This window comes from Hevea brasiliensis, chromosome 3, assembly GCF_030052815.1.
Source record: "Hevea brasiliensis isolate MT/VB/25A 57/8 chromosome 3, ASM3005281v1, whole genome shotgun sequence".
NCBI lineage: Eukaryota > Viridiplantae > Streptophyta > Magnoliopsida > Malpighiales > Euphorbiaceae > Hevea > Hevea brasiliensis.
In genome coordinates this window covers 40,919,654-40,941,763 of record NC_079495.1, presented here as the reverse complement: position 1 = coordinate 40,941,763, position 22,110 = coordinate 40,919,654, and positions in this window count along the sequence as shown.

The following is a 22,110-nucleotide window of genomic DNA, read 5'->3' as shown; positions in this document are numbered from 1 at the left end:
CATTTAAAGAGATCGGAGGAGAGTTCTTATCCGATTCTCAACCAAAAGCTTTAATAATCATTTAAAGAGGTCGGAGGAGAGTTCTTATCCAATTCTCAACCAAAAGTTTTAATAATCATTTAAAGAGATCGGAGGAGAGTTCTTATCCGATTCTCAACCAAAATTTAAATAAATATGTGGAGATCAGAGGAGAGTTCTTATCCGAGATCCCTCATTCAAACATTAAATAGAATATCCCCAGTTATCGGAAAAGCTTTTACCCGGATTTTCTCAAATTCAAACTAAGACAACACAATATGCAAAGTAACCCCCTAAATAAAACTGATATGCAACACCAACTCACTAAGGGTCGTCTCATTTATTTATGTATCTGGGTAACCCGAATTAGTGAAAAATCAAATATTCCATTTTATCAAAGCGATTAACATCTTCACCCTAATCCCCCTAACTATCGATTTTAATAAAGAGTGTAAGGTTAAATCTGCTCACCCTCATGGAGGGACGAGGTGGGGTGCCTAACACCTTCCCCACCCGTTTACGGACGTTGAACCTAGAATCTCTGTTTTTGAAGTGGTTTCATTTTAATTTATTTTCACAAATGGTTTTCTTCAATTTCCCTCAAAATTAAAGTGGCAAATCCTCACTCTTTTCCACTTCGGTGAGTGTTCGTCCAGGCGACCGCAAAATACCTTGCGACATCTAGTAAAAGCAGTGAATATAAAAAGTATTGTGCACAGACCTCTGATATATGCTTCTTGGCCCTGACTCAGTGTTCCTTATGCATCTCAACATCCTTTTCAACTGAAACACACAATTTAAAGTGTTTTAGCACTCAATGAATTTGTTTCTAACAATAAAATCCAATATTTAAATTTTCTTGGTACTATTCCCTTCAATTCATTTCATTAGTCAACCAATAATATTGACCCTTGATGCACTCAATTCTAATATTACCAATATGTCACATTTTATAGCCCTTTAGTGTTGGTATATGTTACCAATTTCATTTCTAAGTGTATTGCATTTTACTGCAATTTACTGGATTTCAGTGTACTTTTTTGACCTAGCCAAACGACCTAGCTCCCTCGATTTTCGGGTTTCGATCCAAACTACAAACTTGTAGGTCTATGTCTTATTGCACGTGGGGCAAAATTTCAGGTCATTCTGAGTTGTATAGACCAAGATATGGTCAATTTACCAATGCTAGACAGAATGCACTAAAATGGTAGGCTTAGGTCATTTTTATGTCACTTTTGGTTCGGCCAGTTTTGGTACCTAAACTTGTGCAAGCTATTTGACTTGGTTCTGTCCATTTCTGGGCTTTGGTGTCTTCATAAGAATTGTAGATCTATGTCTAAACTATTCATGGTAAAAAGTTCAAGCCATTTGGACCTGTTTTGAGTAAGTTATGGTCAAAACACTAACTACTGCCCAAATGGTCAATTTTCAGGCTTTCAAGTCACTAATCCGGATTTGGTCACTTTGGACAGCTTGTAACCATTCTCAATATACACATTATAACTCAGAATTTTCCAAAGTCCATTTACACAATTTAACCACATGAACATATCCCATTTACATATCCAATTCCAATCTATTATACGCATATACATGCTGCCACTATAACCAACATAATTCAATAAACCAAACCATGAAACAACACATTTCAACTACACTTTAAAAGTTGCCAAATTACACATCTCCTTCAAATAGCTTTCAAGCTTCCAAAACCAAGTGCACTATCACACATACACTTAGTATACATTATCTAAATTATTTCTATACACATAAACACCTATACCAACATCTTAAACAACCATTTACAAGTGAAAACAAACAACAAATAGTAAGTTTCCATGAATGCCGAAATGGTGTACCATTAATAAATCATCAAACTTCAAAACTTCTTCCACAAAAGCACTCACCACAACATCCACTCAAAGTTTAATGAAGCAAGATTGAAAAATACACATTTACCTCTTTTGGACTTCTTCAAAACTCCACCAAAACTTTCCTTTCTTACTCCCAAAATGTTGCCCAAGCTGTATAGCACAACTTTAGTGAAGAAACCTAGAAAAACTAATGGCTTGATGATGGTGGATTATCCTTTGCATGGTGGACGGTCATGGAAGACTTGGAGAAAGCTTGGTTTCGGCAATGGAGAGAGTTTGAGGAAGAAGATGACTGTTTAGTGGAGGTGGCTATACAAAGCATGGATATGTGTCACTTATCTCATGTTAGTGGAGCACTATGTGATTAAAAAATATAATAAATGTTAAACTTTCATTTATCCAACATTACACCCATAATTTTCCTTATTTATATTATGGACCGCCATTTTAATTTTCATGGTATTTTCAACATTTAATATCACTTATTTTTAATGTACATTTAGGTCAAAAGGCAACTGGGGGTGTCAATTGACCACAATGCCCGTATTCGGGTTGCTTTTCAGCTTTTTCGATAACACCGATTTTTATCAGTTTCTCGATTTTTCGTTTTTTCTTTGTACTAATTATTTAATTTTTCTTTGACATTTCTAATATCATTTATTTTTCAATAGATGTTTATTTAAGTCCTAAAAATATTTTCTAGGATTCCCCACGGTCCAAGGTTAGTCAACGGCCCACGCTGCAACTTTCCGGTATGGTCACCCATCACTGCGATGCTGGCTCGTTTAACTTAGTTTCATTTCATTGCTATTATTTTTCATTTCTTGTATTTCATTATTTTATGTCTCCTCACTAACATTTAAATGTAGTTCTAGGCATCCTAGCTCTCCGGACAGACACTGGTCACTGAAACAGTAGAACGCACTATCGAACATAGGGGTGTTACAGATTTGATCTCCCTCATGTATGAGGTGAGACACTAGCTGAAGATGGCCCTTTTGGAATATATTTATTTATGGTGTTATGAATGGCATATGCACAATGATTTGATTCGATCTCTCTCTGATAAGAGGTGAGATGAAATCTGGAGATGGCCCTCACGGATTAGTCTTGCATTAGACCGGTGGGAATAAGAATGGATTTTGAATTGATCAAATGTGCTTTAAAGATGAAATTTTATGCATAAATGATTTTTAAAAAAAGAAAACTATTTCGAAATGAAATATCTATTCCCATAATTTGATATGAATATTTCAATTGTATATTTATGATTTGGAAATTGGTGATTATTTGATCAAACGTTATTCAAATAAATAATTTGCATTATTGAAAATATTAACTTGATTTTATAGATTATGAAAAATTTGAATAATTCCAATCTCTTGTTATGATTTGTCAAAGTGTGGTTTATATTGAACTTTAAATTCTTAGTTGTGCACCACTGAGTTCACCGCTTAGCGATAGCTTTGTATGCTGTCACAGGTGAAAGAAAAGATAAAGCAGCTGAGTGAGACTCCTTAAAACTGTGAATTGAAGCTGTCTTCGGGTATATCATATGTATACCCTTGTATATTGAGTTTGATGTAATCATATAGTTGTATGTATGTAATTACATTTGAGCAGTTGTACATAAAAAATTTGTAATATTATTTTGAGACTTTAATCAAATGTAAAGTATTGTAATATTATTTTTCTGAGTTAATCATTTGAAAAGTTCTGTAATATTAATGTTATTACTTCAATGAATGTAAACAACTGAACTTCTTTCCGTGTCTTGTGAAGGATGACTTATTTTTATTATGATGAGATTTGTTGATATGATTTAAAACAATTTGAATTGATTGAGTTTCAATTGGGTATGGTATATTTTTGTAAATTATTTTTTCACAGGTTTGAAGAACTATCTTGATATAGTTTTAGCTGTAACCATGCGGATTTTTCGCAAAATTTTTGAAAATGCCTAATTAATTCTAAATAAGTTTTATGAAACATACCTGAATTGAAAACACTGAATTTAAAATTTTTATCACCACGTCAACTTTAAAAATATTTTTTTTGGGTCAAAATCCCTTATAGTATATTGAATAGATTATCGGTAGGCGAAGTGCGGTAATTTATTAAGTATACTATGGATCATGTCATATTTTATAGAGGAGTAAGGTGTGATAACAAATGGATATAAACTGTGTAATTTGCTTCGTTTTAGAAGGCCACCAATATAAATTTTTTAGATCTTAATTCATTTTGGTGGCTCTAAGGTGCCTCTATACCTAGCATTATGAGATTCTCTCATAATGTCTCCCTTGAGCTGGATGTCATTTGGTACACAGAACCTATTGCCATACCTTAACACTTCTTTTCTATCAAAACGAAACTCACTGATCTTACCCTTCTGTACCACTTCTGCTATCTTTACCAACTCGAGGTCTTCATGTTATTTCTCTGCTATTTGCCTTAGGTACACTGGTGTCACCTTCGTATGAGCTATCTAAGTACCCTTAATTGATAACTCTAACTATAACCCTTTTCTAATTAACTAGTGTAACTCCTTCAAGATAGGCCAACTTTCTGCAGATATATGAGCCAAACTGTCAAATGATTTCCAACTGAGGGCATCTGTAATAACATTTGCCTTTTTTGTATGCTACTGGATTGTACAATCATAATTACTGAGCAGTTTTACCCATCTCCTCTTTTTGTGATTAAGCTCTTTCTACTTGAAGATGTACTAGAGACTCTTGTGGTTTGTGAAGATCTCACATTTTGTGCCATAAAGATAATTTCTCCACATCTTTAGGGCAAAGACTACGATCGCCATATCTAAGTCATGAGTGGGATAATTAGCTTCATGCTTCTTCAACTATCTTGCAGTATAAGCTATTACTCTTCCATTTTGCATAAGAACACATCCTAAACCCCCTCTGGAGACATCATAGTAAATCGTGAAATCTTCATTACCTGTAGGTAGAGCCAGTACTAGTGCTAAAATTAGACACTCCTTAAGCTTTTGAAAGCCTCCTCACATTCATCACTCAAACTAGTTATTCTTCTGAGTTAACCTAGCCATTGGAGCAGCTATCTCAGAGAAATCAGGAATAAATCTCCTATAATAGCCCGCTAAACCTAGGAAAATCTTGATGTCAGTCATTGTAGTCAACCTCAGCCAATCTGCTACTACTTTAACTTTCTTAGTATCCACTTTGATTTCATTCTCTGACACTATATGCCCCAAGAAGGACATATTTTTTAGCCAAAACTCACACTTAGAAAAATTAGCATACAATTGGTGTTCCCTCAATGCCTGAAGAACCATTCTTAGATGCTATGCATGCTCTTTAGAACTTTTGGAGTACATTACTATGTCATCAATAAAGACGATCACAAAGTGATTTAGATAAGGCCCGAATACTTTGTTCATGAGATGTAAGAATGCAGCTGGGGCATTTGTTAACCCAAATGGCATCACAAGAAACTTATAATGCTCATATATGGTCTGAAAGGTAGTCTTCGAAATGTTTGTCTCTTTAATCCTCAACTAGTGATATCCGAACCTCAAATCTATCTTTGAAAAATAATTAGCTCCAGTTAACTAATCAAACAAGTCATCAATAAGGGGCAGAGGGTATTTGTTCTTTATAGTGACCTTATTCAACTACCTATAGTCAATGCACAGCCTTAAGGATCCATCCTTCTTCTTTACAAATAGTACTCGAGTAGCCTAAAGAGAGGTACTTGGTCAGATGAATCCCTTATCCACTAATTCCTATAGCTTTTTTTGTAACTCTTTTAACTCTGCAGAAGCCATCTTGTAGGATGGAATAGATATGGGCTTAGTATTAGGCACTAGATCAATTTTAAAATCTATCTCCCTCTCAGGTGACAAACGAAGTAGTTCCTTTGGACAAATATCTAGAATCTCTATTACCATAAGAGCTAATCTCGGTCCATTTCTATTCCCCATAATCTCTCTAACATGGGCTAGGAACCCTTTACATCCTTTTTTGGAGCATCTTTCTAACTTGTATCATGGAGATTATCCCCTTCACTGATGATGTTTGATCTCCCTGAAAAACTATATGTAACCCATCCTGTCCTTTGAACCTTACTACCTTGTTCCTATAGTCTAAGGTGGCATATTAGCTTAGAGCCAATCCATCCCTAGAATGAAATCAAAATCCATTAATTCTAGTACCACCAAGTCAGCTAAAAAGCAATTTTCCTCTAATATTGGATAAGTGTAATAGATCATCTCCATCATTGAAGGATCACACTTAGGCTCATTAACAAGCAACCAACATTATAGACTCAAGGCTACTAAACCCAATCTTCGAACTGCTTTGAGGTTAATAAAAGAATGACATGCACCAGGATCAATCAAAACAAGTGCATTGAAACTTCTAATACAAATGTTACCTGACACCATAGTGTTGGAGGCTTTAGCTTCCTATTGTGTCATGGTAAAGATCTGTGTTGGTATTGTCCAACCCCTCCCTTGTGAGCCTGCTATAGAGGAAAAAAAAACTTGCCCTCTACCTTGTCCCCTTCCTTATGAGGGATCCATGAAGTCTATCTAGCTGTCGGTTGAGCCATACTACCTAATCCAATCTGCTGTTGTGAAGCCACCCTTTCCATGTTAGGACACTCCCTAGGCATATGCCCCTCTTGACCACACCTATAACAATAGGAAGTTCCAAACCTATAAACTTCTCGATCAGACTTTCTACATCTGACACAACCAAAGGTATTCGATCCCAAACTAGATCCATTTCCCATCTCAAGGCCTGACTTGATTCTATTTTGGAACTTATCTTCTTTTGCTTCTTGCCAAACTTCTCTCCCTTATCTTCCTTAGTTCTAGATAAGGAAACAATCTTGGTTAAGTGATTGAACCTCCCTGTATTTCGGTCAGTGTTTGTACTATAGAATGGAAACTAAGGATTTCTGCAACCAAAATCAATGAGGAGTATCTAGAGTGCAACCTCTGAGTGTTTCTCTTTGCCTTCTTCTTATCCATATCATACTTGCCCCACATACTATAAAAGATCAATAGACTTGTCTATATACACTTTAAACTCCACCACCTTCAGTACCTTAGAGCTTTCTCGGAAAGCCTAGTTGGTAAACTCTGCCACAAACTGAGACCAAATTATAGTGTCGACCCTGCCATCAACATAGGACTTGTACCAATGCTTCGCCTCCTTACATTTTAAGATAAAATCGACCATCTGAATGGCCTTACTGTCACTAGTGTCCAATTCATTGGCTACCATTTTAATCGGCTTAACATACTCAAAAAGATCATCTCCATCCTTGCACTTAGGAGCATCCAACTTTAAGTAATTTATCATCTTTGCCTTACCTTGACTACTTATCCTGGCCTCTTATGTAGGAATTGTAGGAGCTGCAGGGGGTGGTGGTGGTACTTGCTCTCTTGTAACTCCCTCCATGGGATTTTGAGTTCCCATAGTGGTTGAATAACTTTGGGGATGCTGTTGTGGAGGGTACATCGGATATGGGTTGAACAGTGGGAAGTAAGGTGGGTAGGGCATAAAAGGAGGATATTGGGGATAGCTCATAAACCTAGGGTTTCGAAAATTTCCCTATTGAGGATATTGATACCTAAACCCATACTTCGGTCGTAATTGTGGAGGAGATACAAACTCTGACTCATCTCTTCCTTCTATAAAACTGTCTTCTCCCATCCTGCTTATACCAGAAAACTCAGGATTCTCTTGCTGTTGGGAGAAGTCATGAGAACCCCTTCATGCATCTATTGACATCTTAAGCGTATATGTAGTTTCCCTATTAACTTCAAAGGACCTTCTAGAATCTCTTCAAGATTCTCCCCTTCCACTTCTGCTTGCTCTCTCCTTGATAATAGGGTTGGTGAGTAGTGCTCCAATATTCTTATTCTCAGGTGAAGTGCCAGTCAACCTAGGGGAATGTCTTGAACCTTACATTTTCTAAAAGCAAACAAGAAGTGTTGAGCATATAAAAAGTTCAAGTGCATTCATATGAAGGGATAATATATAATTAGCATGACATGAAACCTAACATACACATAACATTCATCATGCAACATATATGGTCTCAACTTTATTAGACATGTATTTTCCTAACTACACTGGTCAACATACTTCCTTTCACCTCTATTTTATACTTTTACTAGTATCTAGGTCCACTCATCTAACCTAGAGCTTTGATACCAACTTTGTAATGACTGGTGCTAGGGGCTATTACCGGCGCTAGGGATCAGGTTAGCATAAGGCTACCAGAACCCATAGCAAGCCTAAAACCTGTAAAACGTACACATATTCCTATATCTTGTCGTCTCTAGACATACTCCAAACTATTATACTTTAGTCTTTTCATACATATTTAGACATTTATAACATAAATTTGGTTCAGAATTTGAACATTAACATACATAAGCTTTAAAGCATAATGGTTCAACATGCATACTCCCAAAAAGGGTTAACATAACACATACATCATCGTACTTAAAATAATTACATAACTCTAATTTTCTTTAATTGTCAGCTCAATACTATCCATTCACATTTTACATGTCCATTTACCCATACGTCATATATAAAGGAAGAGGCTAAAGCTATCCCTGATGCTCTCTCTTCGAAGAAGTCTTCTAGTCTTGCAAGTCTACATCTGGGGGTTAAAGGAAAGGGGTAAGCTTACATAAGCTTAGTAAGTAAACTAACTGATATTAATTATATCATTTAATTCATACATATTCAACGCATAATTCACATGGGATTAGGATGGATGTGTCACCTATAACTCCCCAAATCCAATGTGCTCAGCTCATAAAGAGGCTCCTTAGCACTTTTGCTTAAAACATGGCATGTGTCATGCACTCAGGGAAACATATAGATCTCCTTTAATGGGGCATCATAAAGATCTTCCCATGAGATTCACTTAGGAATCCATTACATAACATAACATAGTCCTAAATATGGGGGGAGTTAGTCATCCAACATCCATTAATGCACCAATAATAATTATGTAATTATGAAACATCTTTGTATTCTAGATACATGTATCCTAAATAAATATGATATGATGCATGAAGATGATTATAAATTAAATTTTAAAAGTTTACATTTTATTAAGGTCAGGGTTACTCACCTCTTCTAGCCTATCAACCACTTAACTCAAATGGTAGATATCCTTGGATCTTTAAACTTCCGAGTCCCTTAAGGCCAATTTTATAAAATCGAACTCTAGAGTGTTACACAAGATTCTAAAACTCTATGCATATCATAAGCATCTTATTCTAGGCCCTTAGGAACCATGAAACCATATATTGGAACCTTAAAAAAGAAGAGAGAAAAAGTCAGATAGAACCTACTTCACTGCCAAAGTCTCAGGCTTCATACGACCCTTTTATTTAGTGCTGACTGTGGCTACCAAAGTGTTAGACTTCAATTGTTGAACTTAGAGATTTTCTTGATTTTCTGTGAAATCGCATGCTTTGGCTATCGAACCTTTGGCTTTTGGCAGCCAAACTTAGGAATTTCTAGAATTCCCAAATGAAAACCTATATAATCCTTCTCCCATCAACACCCAAACTCACTCCAAAGTTTCAAAACACAATTCCATCACATATACACAACTTTAGGGCCTAAAATAACTTAAAGACATGTCTAGTACCCACATACATTAATCAAAACTACAATCCTAGGTTTTTTCCAAACCCAACATAACATATTTATGGATTTCTTTAAATCCATCTAAAGGAACTAGCCATTTAAGGCCCATAACACTTAAACATAACTAATCTAACAACAAAACATGTAATTTCAATATAAAATTACAAAACCCTAACCCTAATATGCAGAAATTCCTAAAACTCCTCCTAAAACCAACATTTTATGAAATTGAAGTTATAGAAATCTAATCTCTCATCAACTTTCTTAGATCAACCTATTATATCAAGAAGAAAAGAATGTTACCTCTTTTCTTGGAGCTTGGAGGTGAAAGAACCAAAACCCCAAAGCTTGAATCGATTCTTCCAAACTTTTAAATGGAAGAATCCACTTGTAGATCTTGAAAAACCAAGGAACTCTTTTTAAAGAGCTCCTTGCATGCCCTAATATTTGGGGGGGGGGGGGGAGAGAGAGAGAGAGAGAGAGAGAGAGAGAGAGAGAGAGAGGGAGCAAACCCAAGTATTTTAGGTAGAAAATGAGCTTTGGTACCTTTTATACCCTTGATAGTCGAGGGAATTTCAGTTGCCAAAAGCATCTGTTCTGTCCAAATGGGCATTTGAACTATGAAAAGGACTTTGGTTGCCAAAAGTCCATCCTTCGACTGCTGAAGTTCCTTCTACCCAAAACAACTACTTTTAAAATTTTTGGAATATAAAACCTTTAAAACATTTTTCATTTTTAAATACATTTTGAATATCTCAATGCACATACATGAACATATTTTTAAATCTTAGTATTACATAAAGAGTGTATCCTTTTTAGGATATGTAATGTTAGAGAATGGAATAGAAGTGAATCCTAAAAAAGTTAAAGCAGTGGTAGATTAGCTAAGGCCAACTATAGTGACTGAAATTGAGAGTTTCCTAGGTTTAGCTTGCTATTAAAGGACATTTGTATATGATTTCTCCAGGATAACTACTCCAATGGCTAGGTTAACTCAGAAGAATAAGAAGTTTGAATAGAGTGATTAATGTGAGGAAAGCTTTCAAAAGCTTAAGAAGTGTTTAATTTTTGCACTACTGATGGATTTGACTACAAGTAGTAAAGATATCATGTTTACTGCGATGCCTCTAAAGTGGGTTTATGATGTGTTCTTATGCAGAATGGTAGAGTAATAGTTTATGCTTTAAGATAATTGAATAAGCCTGAAGCTAATTATCACATTCATAATTTAGAAATGGTAGTCGTACTTTGCTCTAAAGATATGGAGGCATTATCTTTATAGGGCAACATGTGAAATCTTCACAGACCATAAAAATCTCTAGTACATCTTCAAGTAGAAAGAGCCAAATCTTACACAGAGGAGATGGGTAGAACTGCTCAGTGATTATGATTGTACCATCCAGTACCATCTGGGTAGGGCAAATATGGTTGCAGATGCCCTTAGCCATAAATCATTTGGTAGTTTGGCTTATATATATGTAGAAAGGTGGCCTATCCTAAAGGAGTTTGCACCAGTTAATTTGTGACACTCCTTACCCGTCTACAGTGTAGCCGAGCAAGTTATGCCACTCAGTGTGTCGGAGCACCAATTTATGTTTCTATTACAATTTATCCCTTTATAATTCATTTATTTTCAATTTTGATAAATCTGAATTTATCTGCAAATTTTATAGAAAACCGACAGAGTGCAGGCTGTAAATTGGAAAAACAGTTCTTCTGAACCTGTTTAAAAACACTTCCAAAATAATTTCCAAATCTAAACTCCATTATACACATTCAAGTCAATCTCAAAATTTCAACATTTCATAATGCAGAAAAACCTCATTAATATGAAATTTCATATATTTACATTAATACATAATTACAGAAGTTTATAGTTATAATCCAAACTAATACAAAATGCAAAATACAAAAGGGCCACCTATAGTCCTAATGTCCTACCATATGCAGTGCAGATGTGAGGTGACTCTGGACCCCGAATGCAGCTCTGAAGGCTTACCCCGTCTGATGTCTGCTGGGCTCCCCATCTAGGTCTCCATACCTGCGCGTGGCAAAAGCGACGCGCTAAGCAATTCTGCTTAGTGGTGACAATATAAAATAACATAAAATGAAACGAATATGCAAAATGTGTGTTTACATTTTTGGTAGACTTAACTTCTGATATTAATTTCATTATTATTTGATTAAACTTTGGTAAGGTTTATTATCATTGCTCGAGTAACCCATACTAGTTGACTGGGTTGGATAAATGGGTATACTGGCACTGGGTACTAAGTACCTCAGACTGTAACACCCCTAAGTTCTGTACTGCGTTCTGCTGCCCCGGTGACCAGTGTTGTCCGGACAGCTAGGATGCCTAGAACTACACTTTGACATGAGTGAGGAGACATAAAATAATGAAATAAAAGAAAAGAAAATACAAGAAAAACAAAGGAAAAATAATAGCAAAGAAATGTGATCAAGTTAAGCGAGCCGAGAACCATAGCGATGGGTGACCGCACCGGGAAGTCACGGCGTGGACCGTTGACTAGCCCTGGACTGCGGGGAACCCTGGAAAATATTTTTAGGACTTAAATAGATCCTTATTGAAGAATAAATATCATTAGAAAGATCAAAGAAAAATTAAATAATTAGTACAAAGAAAAGTGAGAAATCGAAAAACAGACAAAATCCGGTGTTACCGAAAAATCGGGAATGCAACCCGAACAGGGGCATTATGGTCATTTGACATCCCGAATTGTCTTTTGACCTAAATGTCCATTAAAAATAAATAATATTACACGTAGAAAATAAAATGAAAAATTAAATTGAGGGTACCTAATACAAATAGCCAAAATGGAGTGAAAAATGTGTAAATAAAACATGTAAGCTTATTATATAGTTAAAATTGAGTGAGTGGGCCACTAAAGGAATATAATAGACACATAATGGGGCAGCTGTAATTCCATTATCCCAGCAGAAAGTTCATCTTCTCCATTTCCATAAAACCAGCCGAATTGAGAAGAAGAGAAGTCCACCATTGACGTTTCCTTAATGCTTCATCTAACCCTTCCATTTCACCTTCAATCACTTAGGTCCCTTCATGAAAAATTGTCTACACATCACAAGGAAGAGTTTGATACCAAATTTAAGAAGTTTAATCAAGGTTTAGCAAGCTCTAACCATAAGGTAAGTTAGCATTTTTGAAGATAGCTTTGTTAAATTTTGTGTGCATGTTATGGCTGTTGGATTTGTGAAGAAAATTTTTGAGTTTGAAGAGTTATTGTTGTGTTCATTTTGGACAGCCATGTAGTCATGTATTTGATGAGATAATTGTGCATATATTTGATGGGAAATTATGTTGGTTAAGGTGATTTAATATCCTAGTAAAATATTTCATATGTATGAGGTGATTTTCGCACTTGGATGAAAATTGATGATTGTAGGACACTTTGGTATTGAGGAAGAATTTCGGCAGCTTGGCGATTCTTGAATAAATGTGTGTGTTCATGAAGGAGGTGGCAGAATATTGACATAGAAGTTTGATGGATATGTATATAGATTGATATTGTAAAGTGTGTGTAAGATTTGTAATGGTTAGGTGTGTATGTGATTGTACTTAGAACTTGTAAATGTGAATTATATTTGGTGTGTTGAGGATAATTGTAATCTGCCCAAAGTAATGTTAATGTAAAGTGGAATATGTTTTTGGTAATGTACCAAAACAGATTTGGTAGGGAAGTAAACATATTGCAAGGTAAGTGTGTGATTGATGTGTGTTTAAGCAAGGTAACTAAGGGCAGTGTACATTTTAGCCAATAAGTTTAAATGTGTAACCTCAATTGGTATGAGACCAATTGGAGGTGCAACTAGGCACAAAATGTGCCAACTTTCATTGAGAAAGCATACCAAAATTCTGCTTGCAAGGTGACCTAAGAAAATGACCAATTCGGATTAGGTACAATTAGGACATGAAAAATGACCAATTGGGAAGCAGTGAGTGTTTAGGCCATAACTCACTCAAAACAGGTCCAATTGACATGAAATTTTAACCATGAATAGTTAAGACCCATACCTACAAGTCTTATGAAGACACCAAAACCCAGAAATGACCAGAAGCAAGACAAAAAGCTTGCACAAGTTCGGGTCCAAAAACTGGCCGAACCAAAGTTGACCAAATTGACCTAAAATTGACCTAATTTGATGCCATTTGACTAGCAATAGTATAATGACCATAACTTGGTCTACTTAACTCGGATTGACCTGAAATTTTGCCTCGCGTGCAATAAGACATAGATCTACAAGTTTTTAGTTTTGACCGAAACCCAAAAACTGAGGGAACTTGATCGTCCGGCTAGGTCAAACTAGTATCCTGAAATCCAGCAATTTACAATGAAATGCAAGAAAACGCAATATACATAGAATTGAGTTTGGTAACACGTACCAACCCTAAAACCCTATCGAATGTGACATATAGAGGATACTAAAACCTAATTTACCTAGAAAACATCGAGGGTCGATATATTAGGTGATTAAGCAAATAAAGGTATTCAGTGAATTGTTTATCGAACATTATCGTTAGAGGCAAATTAATTTAGCACTGAAACACTTCAAATTGTGTTTCTCAGTTAACCAGACTCAAAGAAAAGGGAAAGAAATACTGAGTCAAGACCAGGGGACAAATATCAGAGGTTTGTGCACAACAACTATTTCTTTTGAATTATTTTCAATTGAAATAAATATTGACTATTTGTATATTATTGTTTTAAATTGTGGAAATGTATTTGAATGAATATTTATTGCTTGAAAAGCATTGTAAATGATTTGAAACTGTGAGAAATTGTTTGAATGACATTGATGTATACTTATTGATTTAAAAGCATTGGAAACGGTTTGAAACCACAGCAATCATGTATATTGATTGTATTCCTCATTAGCTTGTCTAGTGGGACGAATTGAATTCCCTCTCTGGCTGAAGTGTTGAGGTGTGTGCCTGTTGAGGACGAATTAGATGAGTACTCATATTTTTGCTAGCTAGCTATGTTATTCCTCATTAGTCATCGACTTTTGGGACGAATTGAATACCTCATTAGCCATTGGCTTTTGGTACGAATTGACCAATGGATCATGATTAAGTCGTGTGTGATTTATTGATATGTATTGTGAGATTGTGAAATGGATTTAAACTCTCATTGACATATACTGTCTTTTGAATTCAAACATGATCTAACTTATGAAAATTATTGTGATATTGACAAATGGAGTTTAAATTCTTATGGACAATTACTGTCTTGAAATTGACTATGGTTTTAAGTATCCACTATTGATATGATTTATGAATTGTGATTTAAATTGTATTTGGTTAATGTTGTGCACCACTGAGATATTGTCTCAGCGATAGCTTTTATTCTCATCACAGTAGAGAGACAGACAGGGCAGCAGACTAGGCTGCATATACCTCCAACAAGAGATTTTTGGGTATAGTGAGTATACCACATTTGGCATTTTGTACTGTAATGTATGAAACTGTATGTACATTTTGTTTTTGGTTTTGAGCAGTTGTAAATTCAAATTGTACCTTGAAGTTGTAAATTAATTATGAGTTATTTGACTTGTGAAAATTGTATTATATTTCCTTATCTCAGACTTTGAAAAATTTCTATGGAATTGAGTTGATAAATTGTTGTGTTAAGAAATGTATTGGAGTTGAGATTTGGAAAATTATTGAAGTGTCTTTTACAGGTTTTCTGAAGAACTGTTTTATCCAAAATACAGATGGCACTCACAAAATTTTCTGAAATTCCAAATAAATCAAATGAGTTAATTGTTTCACTTGATTCACCAAAGTTTTTAATACTGTAAATAGTGCTCACCATCAGAAAATAAGTAAGAAAAGTTTTTAAAATCCCTTGTAGTGTATTTAATGGGTTATCAGTAGACAGAGTTGGTAATTCATTAGGTATACTACGGGATCATGTTATGCCTTACAGAGGGGTAGGGTGTGACATGTTTTAGTGGTATCAGAGCAAAGTTCTTAAATTCTGTTTTCACCTGTTATTTGATTATTCTTTCTTCATAGTACAACTGCTCAATATCATTGTTTGATACATACAGTACATTACATTATAAATATGCACTAATGGGAGGAAATCTCCTTGTGTTATTTGTTCAGGAAATCTAAAATCCTCGCATTGAATATGGAAGAGGGTGATCGTTCAGTCGATCAATCTATTGAGGCTGAGGTGCAAGGGGATGCCCCAGGCCTACAAAATGTTAGTGGCTCAAGAAGACCACTGCGATCGCAGCTTTCTGCTCGATTCGCCACAGATGGCTGCAATGTTCCAACAAATGGCTGGTAATGTACCTACTCAAGTCCCAATACAGACACCAGTGGTACAACCACAATCTCCTACGAGGCAGTATGATAAATTGATGAAATATGGGGCTACAGAGTTTAAGGGGACAGTAGATCCTCTAGAAGCTGAACAATGGTTAGATAGGATGGATAGGGTATTCAAGAAGCTACATTGTACAGAAGAGCTTAGATTTGAATACTCAGTGTCCTTACTATAGGGGGATGCTTATGACTGGTGGAAACCATTTCCCACGACCGTAGAGCTCTGAGTGCTAACATGGAATGACTTCCTCAGGGAATTCAGGCAGAAATATGTCCCTAATGCTTATGTAGACCAGAAGCTGCAAGAGTTCCTAAGTTTGAAACAGGGCGATCGGTGGTGAGTATGAAAGAGAATTTTCCACTTTGAACCATTATGCAAGAAGTTTGCTTGCTACCAGCAGGAGAGATGCAAGAGGTTTGAAAGCGGCTTGAAGCCCATGATCAGTACAAGTGATCGGCTTCAAACACACTAACTTCTCTGAACTTGTTTCTCAAGCCCTAGAGTTGGAAAGAGTTGAGTTTGAGACCGCTCCAGAAAAAGAGATCGGAGAAGACAGAGAAAGAGGAAAAGTCAGAGAACAGAGTTCAGTGGTCATCTGGGAAGAGGAAAAACTATGGGGACATGGCAGAGGTGGCAAGAAATGCGTAGGGGAAGATATTCGTGACAGAGACCTCCCTATCCGGTCACAGAGTACGCAGGTTCCTATCCTCCCCGCCAATGTGAAACTTGTGGAAAAAATCATGGTGGGATATGCTATAAGGCTATTGGAGCCTGTTATAACTGTGGAGGCACAGGACACTTTGCCAAGGACTGCACCAGTAGTCGCAGAGTTGGACCACCTCCTACTACTGCAGAAGGATCGTTGAGCCACTCACCGTAAGTTCACAACCACCCACAGAGGTAGAGGTAGGGGTAGAGGTAACCCAAAGTGACCAAGGCACAGTAAAACATTCAGAGCAAGATAGTGCTCCAGTCAGAGTCTATGCCATGAGACAGAGGGAAGAGGCCGAGACATCTGATGTTGTGGCTGGTACCTTCTCAACTTTTAACCAAAATGTATTTGTGTTATTTGATCCGGGTTCTACCCATTCTTATGTGAGTGCTAGCATCATTGATTGCATTGCTGTTCCATGTACAAAAATGGACTTTGAGGTGCTAGTAACAAGTCCACTAGGACAGGAAGTCAGAGTTAATAGAATGTATAGAGATTGTCCTTTGGTGATCCAAGGACACACTTTCCTGTCTGATTTCATTGAAATGCCCTTCAGAGATTATGATATCATCTTGGGCATGGATTGGTTAGCTAGGCATCATGCCATGATTGACTGTAGGCTGAAGACAGTCACTTTTGGCCTTCCTCAGTACAGTGATGTGGTGATACAAGGGGAGAGGCAGTTATTGCCATCAAACATCATTTCGGCTGCACTAGCCAGAAAAATGATCAGAAAGGGGTGTGAAGCCTACTTGGCACATGTGATAGACACCCAAGTGGGGAGTCCAGCGTTGAAGGACATCCCTACAGTATATGACTTTCCAGATGTGTTTCCTGATGAATTGCCAGGATTACCTCCAGAAAGAGAAGTGCAGTTTGAAATTAATGTTATGCCTGGTGTGGATCCAATCTCCATAACGCCATACAGAATGGCACCAGCGGAGTTGAAGGAGTTGAAGATACAGTTGCAAGAATTACTTGAAAAGGGCTTCATCCGCCCTAGTGTGTCACCTTGGGGAGCACCAGTGTTGTTTGTTAAGAAGAAGGATGGTACTCTCCGCTTATGCATTAACTACCGGCAGTTGAATAAGGTGACAATAAAGAACAGATATCCATTGCCTCGCATTGATGATCTGTTTGATCAGTTGAAGGGTGCAGCTGTATTCTCCAAAATTGATTTGCGATCTGGTTATTATCAGTTGAAGGTGCAAGAGCAGAGTATTCCAAAAACTACTTTCAGAACTCGGTATGGCCACTATGAGTTCCTAGTAATGCCATTCAGGTTAACAAATGCTCCAGCTGCTTTTATGGATCTGATGAACACTATCTTCAGACCATATCTTGATCAATTTGTGGTGGTGTTTATTGATGACATTTTGATATATTCAAGGAATAAAAAAGAGCATGATGGACATCCATGGATTTTCTCTGCAGACTTTAAGGGAGAAACAAATACGCCAAGTTGTCGAAATGTGAATTTTGGTGAAAGAAATCTCCTTTTGGGACATGTTGTGTCACCTGAAGGGATCAAGGTAGATTCCAAGGTAGAAGCTATCCTTAATTGGAAGCCGCCAGAACATCACGTAAATTCGCAGCTTTAGGTTTAGCTGGATATTACCGTCGGTTTGTGAAGGGATTTTCTATGTTATCTTCTCCACCGACTAATTTGCCGGGAAAGATGTAAAATTTCGTGGAGATAAATGTCGTGAGTTTTGATGAGTTGAAGAGGTATTTGACTGAAGCTCCAGTCCTCACTTTACCTACTCCGGGTAAAGAATACACAGTTTATAGTGATGCTTCTCACAATGGGTTAGGCTGTGTACTGATGCAAGATCGGAATGTCATTGCTTATGCATCACGCCAGCTGAAACCGCATGAGAGGAACTACCCAACACATGATCCGAGCCGCAGCTATTGTTTTGCTCTGAAGATCCGAGACACTATTTGTATGGGGAGAAATGCTACATTTATACAGATCACAAGAGCTTGAAGTACTTAGGCACCCAGAAGGAATTGAATTTGAGGCAGAGGAGATGGTTAGAACTCATTAAAGACTATGATTGCTTAATAGACTATCAGCCAAGGAAAGCAAATGTAGTGGCTGACGCCTTAAGTCGCAAGACTATGGCAAGTCTCAAAGTTTCTCCTTTGTCCATGGTATATGAATTGAAAGCATAGCATGCCAGTTTAGAGATTGATGATGAGGGACAGACAGTAGTTGCTTAGCATGTACAGCCAGTGTTGATTGATCGATCGTAATGGTCGCCAGAGTGATGAAAAGTATCAAAAGCTACCGAAAGAAGTCAGCAGGGCAAGAAACCTGAATTCTCTGTGAGAGATGATGGTTTATTGCTACATCAGGGCAGAATGTGCGTTCCTAGTGATGTGGAATTGAGACAGATCATTATGAAGGAAGCACATGAGTCTCCATTTGCTATGCACCCTGGTGGAACTAAAATGTACAGAGGGCTGAAAGAGCATTACTGGTGGATGGGCATGAAAAGAGATATAGCTGAATTCGTTTCCAAATGCCTAACTTGTCAAGTAAAGGCGAACATCAAGTTCCAATTGGTTTGTTACATCCTTTGTCGATTGCAGTGGAAATGGGAGCGAATAACTATGGATTTTGTTACAGGACTTCCAAGGACACAGAGTAGTCATGATGCAAAGATGGGTTATAGTTGATGATTGACCAAGTCTGCTCACTTTTTGCCGCCGGATGGACTATAGCTGGAAAGATTGGCGATTGTACATATATGAGATTGTAAAGCGCATGGAGTGCAGTATCAATTGTGTCCGCAGAGATCCTAGGTTCACTTCTAGATTGGGGTAGTCTTGAGAGAGCCCTAGGAACTAGATTGAACTTCAAAGATGGAGGATAGATAGAGATCTGGATGGATGTTGACATATGCCGTGTTGTTGAAGGTGGGATATTGAGATTGACATTAGCTGGGATTCATTGTTGAGCTTTATGACAACCAAACATATTGCAAGGATCGAGTTTGCATTGATATGCTAACTGCTTGTGTGGCAGTGAGCGGAAAAAATTGAGATACATGAGTGAAAGTGAAAGTAGGGATGATTTAGCCAAATTTGTCAGATGGAGGGAAGATGAGAAAGATTGATTAGAGTAGAAGCAGTACGATCGAAAGATCGTGTTGATTATGTTGAGGAAGAAAAAGAAGAGATAATCGATATGCAAGGAAGTGATAGGAAGATGGTCCTGAATAAGTTGGAAGAGGAAATTCTCCTTGGATGAAAAAGAAAGAAGGGAAGAGGTTCTATCACACAGGGAGGAAGCATCGGATTGAGTGGGTCCTGATGCAGATGAGTCCGCATTAACCTCCTCGAGATAGGAGAGATGCTTGTCCATTCCATGTGTACATGTCGAGGAGCTTTGGATCGGAACCCATCACATTCTCGACATGAGAAGAGGTAAAATCCAGGATCTCATATGAGAGAGAACCCAAAAAAGAAGCGCTCCACTGGTGAAATTGTTGAATGAATTGAGAATGTACAGGAGCTAAAGAGAATAGGAACCATCATAATCAGGGAGCGGCACTATGGGAACGGAGGAAGCTAATACAGGAAGAATTTGACGGGAGCGTCGAGAGAGTATGGAGGTAAAATAGGAAGATAAAATTTTGGAGAGAAGGGAGGAGAAATGAGACGTGATAATTGCGTTTGTTCAGACGAAATTGCTTGCTAAGGGCACACTAGAAAAATTAGATCCTGAAGAAATGAAACACCTAAGGAAATGAGGAGGAGGAAAAAAATAAAGAAAATACAAGAAAAACAAAATGAAAAATAATAAATAAAATGACACAAAAAATGAAAAAAGACGAAAAATGATGAAAAACAAAAAAGAAAGAAAAATGTGGTGAATTTGGAAAATAACAACAGGTCCAAATTGATCATGAATGGAGATCAATATTTTATTAAGAAATTAAAGAAGAAACTTTAAGATGGATAAGATGAAAAAAAAAAAAAAAAAAAAAATTAAATAAATATTAAAAAAAAAGTGAAGAATAAAGATCATAAAAAAAAAAAAAAAAAAAATAAAAAAAAAAAAAAAATTAAAAAAAAAAAATAAAAAAAATTTTTATAAAAAAAAAAAAAAATTAAAAAAAATTAAAAATTAAAAAAAAAAAAAAAAAAAAAAAAAAAAATAAAAAAAAAATAAAAAAAATTTAAAAAAAAAAATATAAAAAAAAAAAAAAAATAAAATAAAAATTATAAATTATATAATAATATAATATAATACCAAAAATAGGAAAGAAAAAGTAATATAATGTATAAGCTTATTATATAAATAAAATTGAGAAGTCCACCATCCAGTTTTCCTTAATAAAATAATTCCATAGAAATTTAAAGAGAAATCCTTCATCTTCTTCTTCTTCTTCATTTCATCCACCTCCTTCACTTAGGATTCACTACAAAAAATTCACAAAAAATTGTTAAGGTTTGTTCATTAAACCTAAAACTTAAATTTAAGAAGTTTTTAAGAGGTTTAAAATTTTAAACCATTCACAAGTTGATTTTTGATTTTTTGAAAATAAAAATTTTATTTATTTGTTATTGAATATTTTCATTTTGGATTTGTGAAGTTCATTTTTGTTTTTTTTGAGTATTTGTGTGTATTTATTTGTGATGATTATTTTGAATGTAATTTTAATATTTATAGTTATAATTATTTATATATTTGATTTTTTTAATATATATGTATATTGATGATTGTGGAATATATGGTATGATTGATAAGGTGGATATTGATTGAGATTCTTGAATAAAAAAATGTATTAAAGATAATTGGTGAGTTTGATGACATGATGATAGGTGGATATAATATATTGATATTTGATATTAATATGTGTGGATAGATTGATGAATGTGTGTGTGATGTATGTGATTGGTGTTAGAATAATTGTGTGGTGTAAGGTGTGTGATGTGTATAGATTTTGTATTGTGTATGTGTGTGTATGATGTATGTATTTGTGTTTATGTAAAATTAATGTAATTGTAAGTTTAAAATGTTTGTAATATGGTGTGTGTTAGGTCAATTGGATGTAAAAAAAAAATAAGTGTATGTTGTAAGTGTGGTTTTTGGTTAAGGTTAACATTAGTGCAAGGTTTGGATTTAACATATTACCTAAATTGGTGTAAGTACAATGTGTGATTGGTATGACCACAAATTTGCCAACACAAATTGAAATTTTAATATAAAGAAATAAATGAAAAACTTCTCTTTCGGACCAAACCCAGAAAGGTATGAAAAGGACCAAAGAAAATGCAATTTTGAAAAGCAAAAAAGAAAACTCCACAATAGGACTCAAAACATTTCCAATTGACATGAAATGGAAATTTAAACCATGAATTTGATGAAACCACAAACCTTGAAATGAAGAAGCCAAACAAAGAAAAGAAAACCAGAAAAGCAAAAAAAAAACAACCCAAACCAAAAA